We start from the raw sequence: 13962 nt of genomic DNA, 5'->3' as shown, positions 1-13962 counted from the left end.
AAACGATAAAAAAGCAAAAAAAGTCTTAACAGAGTCTTTCCAGCACACCTAAATGAGCTACTCTGCTTAAGTAATAACATTCCTGTCCTATTTATTTAGCTAACACAATAGTTGTACACAAACGTAATCTTCCAGAAACATTTAGCTGAAATCATCTACTTGGAAATGTGAGGAGAAGCTTTCACTGTAAAGACTGCTTTAAAAAAAAAAAAAAAAAAAAAAGTACATGTATCAATAAGTGGTCTCATTTTCATCAGAAAAGGTGATGAAATTGCAGAAGAAAAATGTTAAACAGAAACAATGTTGTCATACTTTTACACACACGACATTCAAGAAAATGTCGTGTGGCAGTTTAAACTGTTTCCCCTTTTCATTTTAAGTATTGTTCATGCCATCATTCACCCACTTCTGTGTTAACCTGGAAGTTAGAGAAGCAACAAGTCACAAGTTTGATGCCCAGACATCAGAATTAGTCTGGGTGGAGAAAGAGAGCAATGTCTGCACTTCCCCTGCACTCGAACGAGACCCTAACCCCGACTGCCCCAGTGGAGCTGCTCAGGTCTGTAGTTTTACTCGGAAGCTTCCAGGTGTGAGTGTGTTCAACACGTCTTTTCCACGGAAAACTGTCACAGTAGGAAAAGCACAAGTGTAAATAATAAAACCAGAGCCTGAGGGGGGTTGTCTTCATGCTCCTTGTTTTATCCGACCAACAATCCACAACCCAACAATATCCACTTTACTGTCATATGACAGAGGTAGCAAATCTTCATATTCAAGAAGCTGGAGCCACATAATATTTGCGTTTTAGCTTGAAAAATGAATTGATTATTTAAATAGTTGCCGATTCATCTTTCGTTGATCATTTCAGCTTAATAGCTGCTTTGGTTTCAGGCTCCCGATATTATACATGCTGCCTCACTGGGACACTTGAAGTTATTAACACTTGTGCTTTTCCTGCAGTAAGGAAAAATGTCTATGATGAAGGGTTTATTCCCAGAGAAGACACCAGGATAAAATACATTTTAAATAATGAAATATATATTTCTCCCTGTTCATTAAAAGTCTGACATGTCACATAATGAACTGGCCTGGAAATGTAACCCTGTAGAACTTTTTATGCAGTTTAGACACTGTACAAATATTGTTTCATCCTCCACACTTATAAAGAATCAGAATCTGTCTTTTATGTGGTATAATTCATTTCCTCACAAAGTTAAGCTTGTTAACACTTCAAACTTTCATCACTTCCATGTGGCCCAATTCATCATGCCCAGCAGAGAAACACTGGGAGTGGACCCTGAAAGTAGATCATGCTTGGTCCTGGTTCTCTCAGAAACCGGGACTGGTTGTACAGATCAGACCAAAACTGCATGCAGTGAAATGACTGTGTTTTAACAGATTTTTCCCAGAATGACTGAAACTGGCATACAGTGATCTGAGACTTAAAATGGGCCGGGGCATAAAGTGGGATGTCTCTCTCAGAAACAAAGTCGAGGCCCACTTTTGTGATTGAAGCCACCATGACAGCAGATCAGTGTGAATGTGGAGCTCCTGGTTTGAGAGGAGTGTTACACTGAACAACAGCTACAGAGGAGAGCTGTTATGATGTAATGATTTATGAGCAGGCTGCTGACAGAGACTCAATTAAAAAGAGGTTTTCCATATCATGTTCTAAAAGAGTTAAAGTTAAATTCATAAAAACTCACTGATCTCTGGGTTGTTACAGACAGACAGACAGAAGACACCAATATGGAGACAGATGGGTCTTTATTAGGTTACAGATGGAGAAGACAGGTGTGCAGGTAAGGAGATGTGAAGTCCACTGGAGGGAAGACTCGCTGGACAAGGGCCATAGGTGATATGCAGAGTTACATGGAGAGTCCTTGTACCAAACAAGGTCAGACAACTGGCTGAAGTGAGTGTTGGCCCTTTTATGCTGGCTGTGATTGGGTGCTGATAGGGAGCAGGTGTGCTTGATTAGCAGACGGTGGAGCCTGGTGTATCCGTGACATGGGTCTGTTGGCCTCTCTGGGTGAAACTGAACACTGGTGAAACTTCACGGCCGCACGAAGTGCAGTCCATTTAGTTCTCGTGGGAATTATGTGCGAGCTTTCACCTTAGTCACTTTAGTTTACGGTAGTTTTCTTCTAATGAGCAACAAATTACCCTGTAAAAAAGTGAATCTGTGTTAAATAAAGGCCAAATAAATGTATAAGCTCATTGTGTTTTGTCTGACTATTATAAAGACTGTCAGATATAATATGGCATTACATTTGTCTAATTACAGTATAATTTGGTAGTAAGGGTAGAATAGCGTCTAACTGTAGCATATTTTGGATCTGATGTGGTATTGTCTTTGACTTAATTAGAGTATGATCTTATAAAATGGTGTATGGCCTATTTGGTTTCTAATTATAGTGTCATTTAGTATAATAGTGTCTAAGTATAGTATATTTTTATATTTTTTCTAAAACGGCATTATACGCGGTTTTTAATTACAGCACAATTTAGGTGTATGGTGTCTAATTGGGTGTAACTGTGTTCGTTTACTGTCTAACCTCATTTCATCATAGGTGGTTGGAGTGAAGGTAAATTACAGAAAAAGGATGTAAACACACAGGATCCAACTGTTGAGGGAGGACAGGATGTCTCTGTGTGTCTCATTTACGTCTTTATGTTGTTTCCTCTTATTTTTCTATGGAACTGGTTGATGGCGCAAAAACATTCATTCCATGTGGTCAAATCACTGTGTAAGTGCAGATGTATTAAACAGTCCAGTTTAAACAACATATATTCAGTTTTTACGTAATAGTGAGGGGAAGTTTCACCTCAATGAATCATGTACTTCATTCTAAGCTACAAATAGGATGTTTTCATGCTTTTCCCTTTAAAGGGACAGTTCACCCCTAAATCAAAAATATGTTGTTTTTTTGTGGTGCTGTTTATCCATCTACACTGTTTTGGTGTGAGTTGCCGGGTTCTGGAGATATCTGCCGCAGAGATGTCTGCCTTTTTTAATATAATGTGACTATATTATATTACAGTGCTTACAGTGCTCAAAGCGCCAAAAAACATTTGAAAAACCTCAACAGCAATGTCTCTTTCCAGAAATCATGACCCAGTTACTCAATACAATACACAGACCTTGTTGTGAAACTGCTCACTGTGGATTATCTTGAGTGACCTGGGTCATGATTTCTGGAAATCTGTTCTTTGAGAGTTAATGTAATATATATTATTACAATATCCGCTCCCCTCTTCTGTAAAACCCCCATGTCATGTTTCTGTGAAGGTTTGGCTCATTAAATATCTCTTATGACTCTGACTTTATGCTAATGCGAACACACAGGAATCCTGTTGGACAAACCACATGGAAGTGATTTGTTTAGCAGTGAGTATATAAAGATCTCTGTGTTTCAGACTCTTCAGAAAATGCACCGCTGGTTTCTATTATTACGTAGAAGATTATACATTTAACATGACACGGTAGAAGAAGGGTGCATCATTTATCTTTACTTTGTTACAGGTGGAGGGAGGATCTTTGCCTATGGAAAGAAGAAGTACTGCAGAAAAAGAAATCAAGAAGAGATTTGGATGTGAATGGGCGCCAAGAGGATGTACCCCTCTGGTAAAACTAAACTTTGATTTTGAGTTTGATTTCTTACGTTTATTTCTATTCTGTCTTGTAATAAAATCTCCCAGAAGCTACAAACCCTTGCTAAAAATATCACTATAGAAATTTCAGCATCTTAATTTAGTTCATGGTTGAAAAGATGGATGCCAATAGATGAAATATTTTGTCTTTCTGAAGGTGACCATGAACTTCAGGACCTGAGCCCTTTACCCTTTGTTGCTCACAAATCAGAACAGATCACATCTTTTTAACATGACAGAAACTGTTAATTTCATGTACACACTTGACATGATTCAGGACATGATTTTCAGTAACTGCTGCTATGTTGAGGAGGGGGAGTAAATGTATGTTGTAGTGTTTATGAATGTGCAATATTCTGTTGTGCTCATGTTTAAGGATTTGTGTAAATTCCATGTTCAGTGTTTATGTGCCATAGAAGACGATTGTTTAAATTATTTAATATCTGTTAAATATGTATATATATAAATAATGTATTTCTTAACGATTTACAATTTAATTTTTATGTTATGTATTTTTATGTAACTTGAAGCACGAGACAGGACACATTCCAGTTGAAAATTTTAAAGGAAAAGTTTGACATTTTGGGAAATACGCTTATTTGCCTTCTTTTCGAGAGCTAGATGAGAAGATTGACACCACTCTACTGTCTGTGTGGGTTGTGCAGGATTATTTCTTGGCTGGACACAATGACTGTTGCTGGTTAAATTTAGTTTATTTTCTATTTCTGTCATGCCAAACATCTGGTCCATCCCATATGGGATTACAAGACATCGCAGTTTTACAAAACATACATCTTCCTGTAATACAAATATAAAAAAAAATCATCACATTATTCACAAGTACTTCTATTATTCTATTAAATAACATATTCAAAATAACAAATTTCAGATGAACTGTACACTGAAAAGAACTGTTACATACCTACATTTTATCCTGATAAAGAGCTTTTTTTCCTCATTTCCCAGGCTTTCTCCAAGGAAGTAGCTAATCTAAATGTTTCATATGTGAACAGCCAACTCAAACTTTGTGCATCATCCATATTTACAAAATCACTATCTGTTTTTATCTTACTAAAAGTATTGTGCGGTTCCCAGTACAAAGGATAATAGAAAACAAAATGGAACTCATTTTCTATATCAGTCAAACAGCACACTGAACAAATCCGCTTTTCTTCCAGACTCATATGGTGGTAAAATACAAGATCTCAGCTGGGCACATAAGATGCACATGCTTTTTAGATAAATTATATACAACATAATTCTCAGTACTATATTCATATTTTATCATCCCACGCAGTTTTGGCTTAGTCCATATGTTGTCAGCCCATTGCTCTTTTTACTGAGCAAACACAGATTCTCTGAACAAACAAATGTTGAGCTTTTCGTTATTAAGAAAGCTGGTCATGTCTGGAGCTTCATATTTACCCAACAGACACAAGAGTGGTTTAAATCTTCTCATTTAACTCTCAGCAAGAAAATGAATAAGTGTATTTTTCACAATGTTAAACTATTCCTTTGACCAAAACAATTCCTTTATCCTAAACCTGACAAGATATAGGATACAGTTGTTACAATCCTGAGCTTTGTGCCACCAAGGGTACTCTAACTGGCAAGTAAATGATCAGTAAAACCATGTGTCAAAACAATTTTGCAATGAATCTTAATAATTTTTTCTACTAATGGGTGGAGTTTTTGCATATATTGCAACATTGAGTTGGTCAGTTTTCGGTGAGTGGTAGTAAATGCTTCCCATAGTAGGTACCTGTGTTTCGTTATATCATTTCAAAACATAGTCTGTGTGTGTGTGTGTGTGTGTGTGTGTGTGTGTGTGTGTGTGTGTGTGTGTGTGTGTGTGTGTGTGAGGGAGGGAGAAAGAGATGGCTCTTTGATAAATCTTGAATTTACTTCTTTATGTTGCTTAATTTCTGTGATGCTTCCTCATTATTGTTCTATAGAAGCGGTCGGCAGTGCAACAACATTACCGCTCATAACATGGGGTTCACTGCTCTATTTCAGCAGCTACCACTGATCTAACATAGATCCAATTGACAATGATTTTAACATTTCATGACCTTAGATTCTATCGGACATCAAAAATTTGTTATTCACAAGAAACTAAGCTTTGAGAAGTTATTAACATTTTGTGTACGTCTATTTTTTTGTTTTATGCATTAACAATGCAGAAGAGTAATACCACTCTCATATCTGTGTGTTAAATATGAAGCTGGAGCCAGGGGGAAACAGCTAGCCTGGCTCTGTCCAAAGGTAATAAAATCTGCCTACCAGCACCTCTAAAGCTCAGGAATGAACATGCCCTTGTTTGTTTGTTTGGAGCCTGGCTGTAGTCCATCTTCGGAACATTGTAGTTTCACCATGGCAGACCCACGACAATAATCCTTGTTAGTGAGCACTTCTCCTTTGCCAAGATAATCCATCCACTTGACAGGTGTGGCATATCATGATGCTGATTAAACAGCATGATTACCATTGGTGCCTTTAGTTGGTCACGATAAAAGGCCACTCTAAAATGTGCAGTTTTATCACACAACACAAAGCCATAGATGTCACAAGTTTTGAGGGAGCGTGCAGTTGGCATGCTGACTACATGAATGTCCAGCAGAGATGTTTCCCGTGAATGAATGAATGTTCATTTCAGTATCATAAGCCATCTCCAACGTCATTCCCGCGATTTGACATTCCCGCAATTTGACAGTACATCCAACCGGCCTCACAACTGCAGACCACGTGTTACCACGCTAGCCCAGGACCTCCACATCCGGCTTCTTCACCAGGAAGATTGTCTGAGACCAGCCACCCGGACAGCTGATGCAACAGTTGGTTTGCACAACCAAAGAATTTCTGCACAAACTGTCAGAAACCATCTCAGGAAAGCTCATCTGAGTGCTTCTCGTCCTCACCAAGGTCTTGACCTGACTGCAGTCAATTCCTGGAAGCTGAAAACATCCCAGTTCTTGCATGGCCTGCTTACTCATTTGGGATGCTCTGGATCGCCGTGTACGACAGCGTGTTACAATTTCTGCCAATATCCAGCTACTTTCGCACAGCCAAGAGGAGTGGGCCAACATCCCACAGGCCACAATCAACAACCTGATCAACTCTATGACAAGGAGATGTGTCGCACTGCATGAGGCAAATGGTGGTCACACCAGATACTGACTGGTTTTCTGGGAGCAGGGGGGAAACAGCTAGCCTGGCTCTCTCCAAAGAATCGAACTATCAGCACCCCTAAAGCTCACTAATGAGCACATTATCTAATTTGTTTAAAACTTTCAGAAACAGAAATGCAATTATTGAGCTTTAGAGGTTCTGGTACGCAGGTTGTTGTTTTTTTTTGTTTGTTTTGTTTAACTTTGGACAGAGCCAGCTGTTTCCCCTTGTTTTGAGTCTTTATGTTAAACTAATCTAGGCTTCTCTTGACTCTAGCTTCAAATGTCCCTACAAATACTAGAGTGGTATCAATCTTCTCACCTAACTGTCAGCACGAAAGCAAATAAGTGTGTTTTCCATAATGTTGAACTATTCAGTTTTTCACTCTCACCTAAAGTTATATTTCTTTGCTGTATCCTTTAAACATTCCACATATTTCTGCCTGTAATCAAACATACAGTTGTAATAAAGACAAAATAATCCTGCTGTTATTAAACCCCAATCCTATATTTTTGTTAAGATTTTAACTTAACACCTATTATCAACACTTCATCATCAACAAGTGTCTTGCACATGACTAGCATTTTGTTGATCATGCTAGTAATGCAGCATGGCCAACACCCTGTTTTTGCTTCCTCTCTGTCCACATTGGTTAGCAGTGAGCATATAAATGTGGGCTTTGTGTGGGCTTCCGCTCATCAGTCATGGACAGAACTATGTTGCCGGTCCTGTTGTGTCTGCAGGCTTTCCTGCTCATCACAGCCTTCACTTCAACTGATGCAGCCGCTCTGGTGTCAGATGATCAACAACAACAGTCTCCATATCTGGTAAGAAGATCCACTGCTGGTCACTGACTGAAGGTTTCCTGAAGGTCCTTGATTCACATTTTCTTGTGGGACTGTTTAAGTGTAAATGTCAAACATGTTTCTGAGAGAAAGCGATACAAACATAAAAAAGTTGTTCAGTTTCAATTTGCAGTCATTTCTATTTACAAAGATTACAAATTAAAAATGTATAGTTGAACAGTAAAAACAAAGTTTCCTGTACAAAATAATGCATTTTGTTATAATAATGCTGATTTTGTTACACTTCAGGTGCAGAGATGGCCTTATTGGCAGAAATATCGAGGATGTTGTCCGAGACCAGGACAATATGACCCATGGTAAAAAAAATGACTTGTTTCTTCTGTTTTGCAATTACAATAAATCAAAAGCTACATCTTGAAAAACACATCTAATCATCTTGTTAATCATCTCTTTTAAATTTCAACATTTTAATTTGCTCATTGTGGAAAAGCTGGATAAAATTCCTCTAGAGTCTGTCTAATAAGTGGTGAATACACTGAGCATGTTTTATTTATAGTAACATAACTTTATTTATATATCATGTGGAGTCAAGCTGAGAAAGAAGACATCCAATTGACAAAATGAGAAGTCAGACTTATAGCTGAGTTTATGCTAAAAAAAGGATATTATGCATGTTGCAATGCGTTACTATGTATGCAAGATGGTTGCTAGTTGAAAGGTGCTAAAGACAAAAATGAGTGCATAGAAAGTTGGCAAAAATTAACCAAAATGAACCTAGATTCCAGAGGACTAGTAGTTTCCTCTTATGTAAATTACAATGATTTATCAGTTAATAGTTCTTAATTTTTCTCTCTCTCTAGGGGCCAGTAGTTTCTTGACAGTATACTGGTACAATCAGCTGACAACGCCATGGCACCATGTTTCCACTTGACTACTTACTAGAATAACTGAGCACTCCTCATATCTCATAAATTATCAACCCAAGAACCAATCTCATCGGCAAAAATAATTTTCTGTAAAAATGTTGCACCTTACCTATTTTCAATGTGATTTTCAAAGACAAAAACTGGTTAAAATTGTTTATTTTTCAGCCAAGTCTACAGGAGAAGTAAATTTGTATTGTAGCACAAAGTGTAATTTATTTTTTTGGTTGATCACTTCCTCATCAACAAGTTGTTTGTTTCAAAATTAGTTGAAATCATTGAAAGAAGCAGATTTAGACCATTTGAACCATTTGACCGTCAGATTAAAAGGAACAGTTCAACATTTGGGGAAATATGCTTATTCACATAGACTTACAGTATTAAGCTAGCCTGTCTCTGTTTAAAGCTAACAAAATCCACCTACCAGGACGTCTAAAGCTCACTAATTAACACTTTATATCTTCTTTGTTTCATCCATAAATGTGTAAAAACAACAATTTGCTGTTTTATGGGGGTTATGTGGGACTATTTAAGGGCAATATCGCCTGAAATCTCCGATGGTGGCCTGCTCAGAGCCCAGATATAGTCCAGTACGTAACCTCCAGTAAAACATCAAATTGTCATTTTTACACTTGTGCACTTTCTTGTACAGATTAAACACACAAGATATAAAGTGTTAATAACTGACATTTAGAGGTGTTGGTAGGTGGATTTTGTTACCTTTGGACAAAGTGAGGCTAGCTGTTTCCCTATGTTTTCAGCCTTTACCCTAAACTAACCTTTTGCTGGAAGTAGCCTTATACTTACCGGAGACAAGAGAGTGGTTTCGATCTTATCACCTAACTTTATGCCAAAAAGCATATTTTACAAAATGTCAAATTATTGCTTTAAGAAAATGTAATTTGCACAATAAATAATCATCTGCAAACATGTTGTATATGTTATCTAGTTACACTGTGCTTTTTTAATGACAAAGACTTGATTAAACTGTTTAAAATCGGTTAAATAAATGTATTAGTTAAAACAAAATATTTAGGTGTTCAGAGATACCATGTGCTTACAAATGTCTGCTTATGATAGATAATGATGTGATCTAATATTAGATAATGTTTTGTTGCAAAGTAAAGTGGTTGAAATAAAAGTTCACATGGAGTGCATCATCTCTTAAGCTTCCATTATTGCACTGTACATGCTGGTATATGTAAGAATGTCTTTCTGTCAAACATCAAAACACAGAAGAGGCTTTTCTATAAGCAATAATATTAATTTGTTAACTAAACATTATTGTTTCCACCAGAGACACAGTTCCCCACATTCACACCGGGAGCTGCCCAGTATAAGCACAGTCTGTTACTGGTAGCCACTAAGAAGCACTACAGCAACAGGGGGGTTTGTTTATTTGCTCAAGGGCACATCAGCAGTGGACAACATTGCAATACTTGATTACTAAATGATAATTTGTAATATATTGCATATCGCTAATAAAATACCTCTCAGTTTCTTTCCTCTGCTGCTAAATGCAAATTTGGAGAGAAAGATGTTAAAAGCATTTCCCTGTTTTTGGATGCAAAAACTAAATATGGTACTGACATTTATACATTTTCCTTGTTTTAAAGGTGCGGTATGCAATTGTAATCCAGTACACTCTTTTTGTCAAATTCAGCGAATATCTTGGTCCAGAAAGGTCTGCTAGCTGTCCGTTAAGTGTGTGCGCTGAAAAAAACTCTGTTTGTACACAGCCCTGGCTCTGTAAATGGGAAATAAACAAACTGGCTCAGATCGAGCCACACAACACTATTCCAGCCATGATGTGTGTGTCAGGTGACGTTAAATTACTTGCCCCACAGACATTCAGCTTACTAGTTTGCTAAGATATGCTGTTGTTGTGATGTTAGCTATAGTAGCAGGAGAGTTGTGAGCATCGCTGTCTGGAGCTGGTGTGCTGGCTCTGAGAAACCGTCTGGTCCTCTCTGACTGTTAGCTTCGCAGCAGCAACTGTAGGGACAGTTTACTAACCCACAACCTAGCTAACATTTGTTACATTACTTGCTGTGTCGCTGTTCGCTCTATATCATGGTATTGGATTTCTCTAGAATCGCATGCCCCACCTTTAAATCATCTCATATCATAGGAAAATATATACACTCACAAAATTGGAGATTGAAGAGGCTCATCAGATGCAAAAAAGAACCAATTTACATGTGCACTTAGTGAACTTTTCTGTTATAAGTGTCATCAGCACAGCTGACAGACCATGTAAGTCTAGAGACTTATTTGCTCAGACAAACAGCGATGAACAATCAGGAGAAAGGTGGTCAGAGGTAGAAATGTTTTGCACGAACTCATCAGCCACTTGGTTGTGGTCACAAGGCCTACAAGGAGACCAGAATCAAAGCACAGATAATACATATATGTGTACAAATAGACCAATGCGTCCCCATGTATGGGTATTTATCTGTATATACAACAAAAGGATAAAGCAACAATAGGATGGGCTGGCATACATTAATATGGCAGATGGAGAACAGCAAGCCATTGTCATTGTCACTACCTTTCCCTTCTTTACAATTAGAAGATCAATCCAGAGGAGGTCTGAGTGGTCTCTGTATTAAGTGGAGCTTTCTAGCAGAGTTTCAGGAGCAGGACCACACCTCAACCATGCCACTGCCGGCACTTCCATAAATACCTACCTAACCCATCTCCTCCTCTACGCGCTCGTTTTCTGCACCTGAACCGACACCACGCAACATCGCCCCGAGCACACTCAGACAGTGCTCGAACATGGACTTCGTCTCACTATCCCCATCGGACGATGAATTATTCGGACAAAATCAGGATAACCACGTTCAAAGTTTCCATCAACCTCGCCAGCAGACCCAACAATAGAAGCCAAAAACTTCAGCGCCTGAGACCCTGCTTTCCGTAATCCAAAAGCTGTCCACGAAGCAAGTGAGTCCAGCAAGCCCCTACACAGTCTCTTCCTTGCCCACCTCCCTCAGCAGAAAAGAGAGGAAGAGGCAATTCAAGGACAGTCCATCGCCGCTGCAGTGCTCCGACTTCATCGCCCAACGGGACAACTCCAGTCCCCGCCATCGTCTCAAACACTACTTCCGACTGGACTGTTGCCGCGCTACAAAAACGCTAAAAGATAAAGTAATTGTATTTCACAGAACGGACAACAAAGCAAAACTTTCCAACGCTCTCATGTCAGCCTGTCATGCCCACAGTTCAGTTCAACACAGCGCTCTTTCGGGTGACGTCATCGCGCACACCCTAACAACACACTGTGACAGCAGAGCCCAAGTTAAAGGGACAGTTCACCATATCCTTCAGCTCAAGACAGCAGAAAGGCCAGCAGCAATGAAAAACGGGAGTCATCAGCAACTACCTCTCATCATACACAATCAGGTTCAGATGGAGCACAATAACTCCGGGACACTAAACCTCTCAGCAGGTTTTTCTACACCAGCAACAGCAGCTTACATCATCCAGGGCAATTTACACTGGGTTGTCAGCGCTTCCTGTTATTCAGCTCCAGCAATCACATCAGCCAGCCTTGGCAGGTGATGACACTGGGATGCCAGCATCCCCTGCTGCCCACTCCCAGCGACCGCAGCAGCTCCCTCGAGGTAGGGCTCCTGGCACCGGATGCCAGAACTATCTGGGAAATCATCATTGGAATCATCACCATCTATCACGGGAAAAACTCCAACTAATCAAATCAACGAACCATAACGTAGACAAACTCTTACCGGAGCCAGCCGGGAGCAAAAACATCAAGAAAAGCTTCAGTGCCGTTGCTCTTCCTTCAAAGAAGAAATACTCTCCACTGCTGATATAACTGATGCTATACCCTAATCTCTTTAGCATTGTGGTTTTCAACAGTCACTCCTCACACGTTGCCATGCTCACCTAACTTCTAATTGGCAGCCCCGGTCACCATTCTCAGATAACCTTACTTCTCAGAAGACTTCAATGTCAAGAGCCAGCTCAAAATCCTCACCGCCTTCCTCTTACAGCCAACTTGCTGTCAGTCCATCCACACCAAATATAGCGTCCCTCATGTTGCTCGAACCATGCTCTGGTTTCCTCAGATGCTCCAAATTCACCTCCTCTACCCTTCACTTCGATCCATGCCATCACGCCTGCCTTTCAGACTTGTCACAATTCTCAGACAACACCATAGTATTCTACCTAAAATGAACCAAAACCAATCAATCCGGCCATCTTACCCCATCTTCTACTTCGAGGTCCAATCGCTGCTGAACCTTTCAAGACACTTGCAAACTTGCAAGACAAACTACTTGCAATTCTGGAAATCCTAGAGGATAACCACGTCAGAACCTCTCTTCGTCTCCAAGTCTGGACAAGCGGCTACTCAATTCTGGTTCCACCAGCACTTCCGCCACATACTCTCCTTGTCTGGCATTTCTCCCATTCATTACTCTGGTCACTCCTTCAGGATAGGAGCTGCTACCTCGGCCTCCCACAATGGCATTCCTGAGCACTTAACACAAATCGTGGGCCATTGGTCCTCCCAAGCGTATCACTGCTACATTCGTTCAGATCTCAGAGATCTCAGATCTGCTCAATCTTGTCTAAAATAAGTGGAGGCTTTTGGGGGTCTGTCGTGCCCAGGTGTTACGGTGGATTCCCCACTGAAGCTTCCCCCACACATAGTAGCCAACCAAGCAAACAGCGAGCCAAGCCTCCCACATAATCTTGTTTCATCAATAAATCATTTAAACATACCCCGTTGATGGTGTGGTCCTTGCTAGTGAACTGGATACTGGTAACTTTTACTGATGAGCAGGAGATGTCCACGGAGGGACAGCAGAGATATCAGTCTAATAAACAAAGTCAGTGTTAAGATTAAATTGGACTTGTGGTTAAACAAACCATTTCAAATAGTCTGTGTACATGTGGATGTGAATGGGTTATCTTGCATCTGCTTTCTCTTTAACCACATGGAAGTGTTTGGTAAGCAGTGAGAGCTGTGTGTTTCACAGCTGTATAAAACTCTTCAGTTCATCGGTCATGGACAGAAACTGCTTTATCAAGTGAGTCAAATGGAAAAAAAGAGGCTGGTTTTCTGTGTAATATATTTCACCATTTAGCCTCATTCTGTCAAAGGTGATGGGAAGGCCTGTGGAATACAGAAAAGGAAAGACACAGAGGTAAATGTCCAGGGTCCAGCTGTGGTAGGAGACCAGGATGTCTTTCAGCCCCCATGGTAAGACGAAACTAGTTTTACTCTTACGTTTGTTTCCTTGCTGTCCTAAAATAAAATAATTGCCTCCCACGATGTTCATCTTGAGAACACTAATCAGTTTGTGTTATGGTTTTTGTTTGGTTGTTTCCTGTTTTATTTTGAAAAACTAATTTCTCCTCTTATTTCAGATACTTTACTA

General features: G+C 39.6%; 2 long non-coding RNA genes across 2 annotated transcripts; one reads left to right on the top strand and one right to left on the bottom strand.

Moving 5' to 3' along the window:
• Positions 1–4346: 4346 nt before the first annotated feature.
• LOC122887633 lies at positions 4347–13383 on the bottom strand. Its single transcript, XR_006380574.1, has 2 exons — positions 11242–13383; positions 4347–7749 (listed from the first exon to the last, which is right to left on the bottom strand). It is a non-coding gene; the product is annotated as an uncharacterized LOC122887633 (long non-coding RNA).
• Positions 7512–9708, top strand: LOC122887632. Its single transcript, XR_006380573.1, has 3 exons — positions 7512–7649; positions 7917–7984; positions 8489–9708. It is a non-coding gene; the product is annotated as an uncharacterized LOC122887632 (long non-coding RNA).
• Positions 13384–13962: the final 579 nt, after the last annotated feature.

The sequence above is a fragment of the Siniperca chuatsi genome, linkage group LG13 (genome assembly GCF_020085105.1).
Source record: "Siniperca chuatsi isolate FFG_IHB_CAS linkage group LG13, ASM2008510v1, whole genome shotgun sequence".
Classification (NCBI taxonomy): Eukaryota; Metazoa; Chordata; class Actinopteri; order Centrarchiformes; family Sinipercidae; genus Siniperca; species Siniperca chuatsi.
This window is presented reverse-complemented; position numbering and strand designations above follow the sequence as displayed.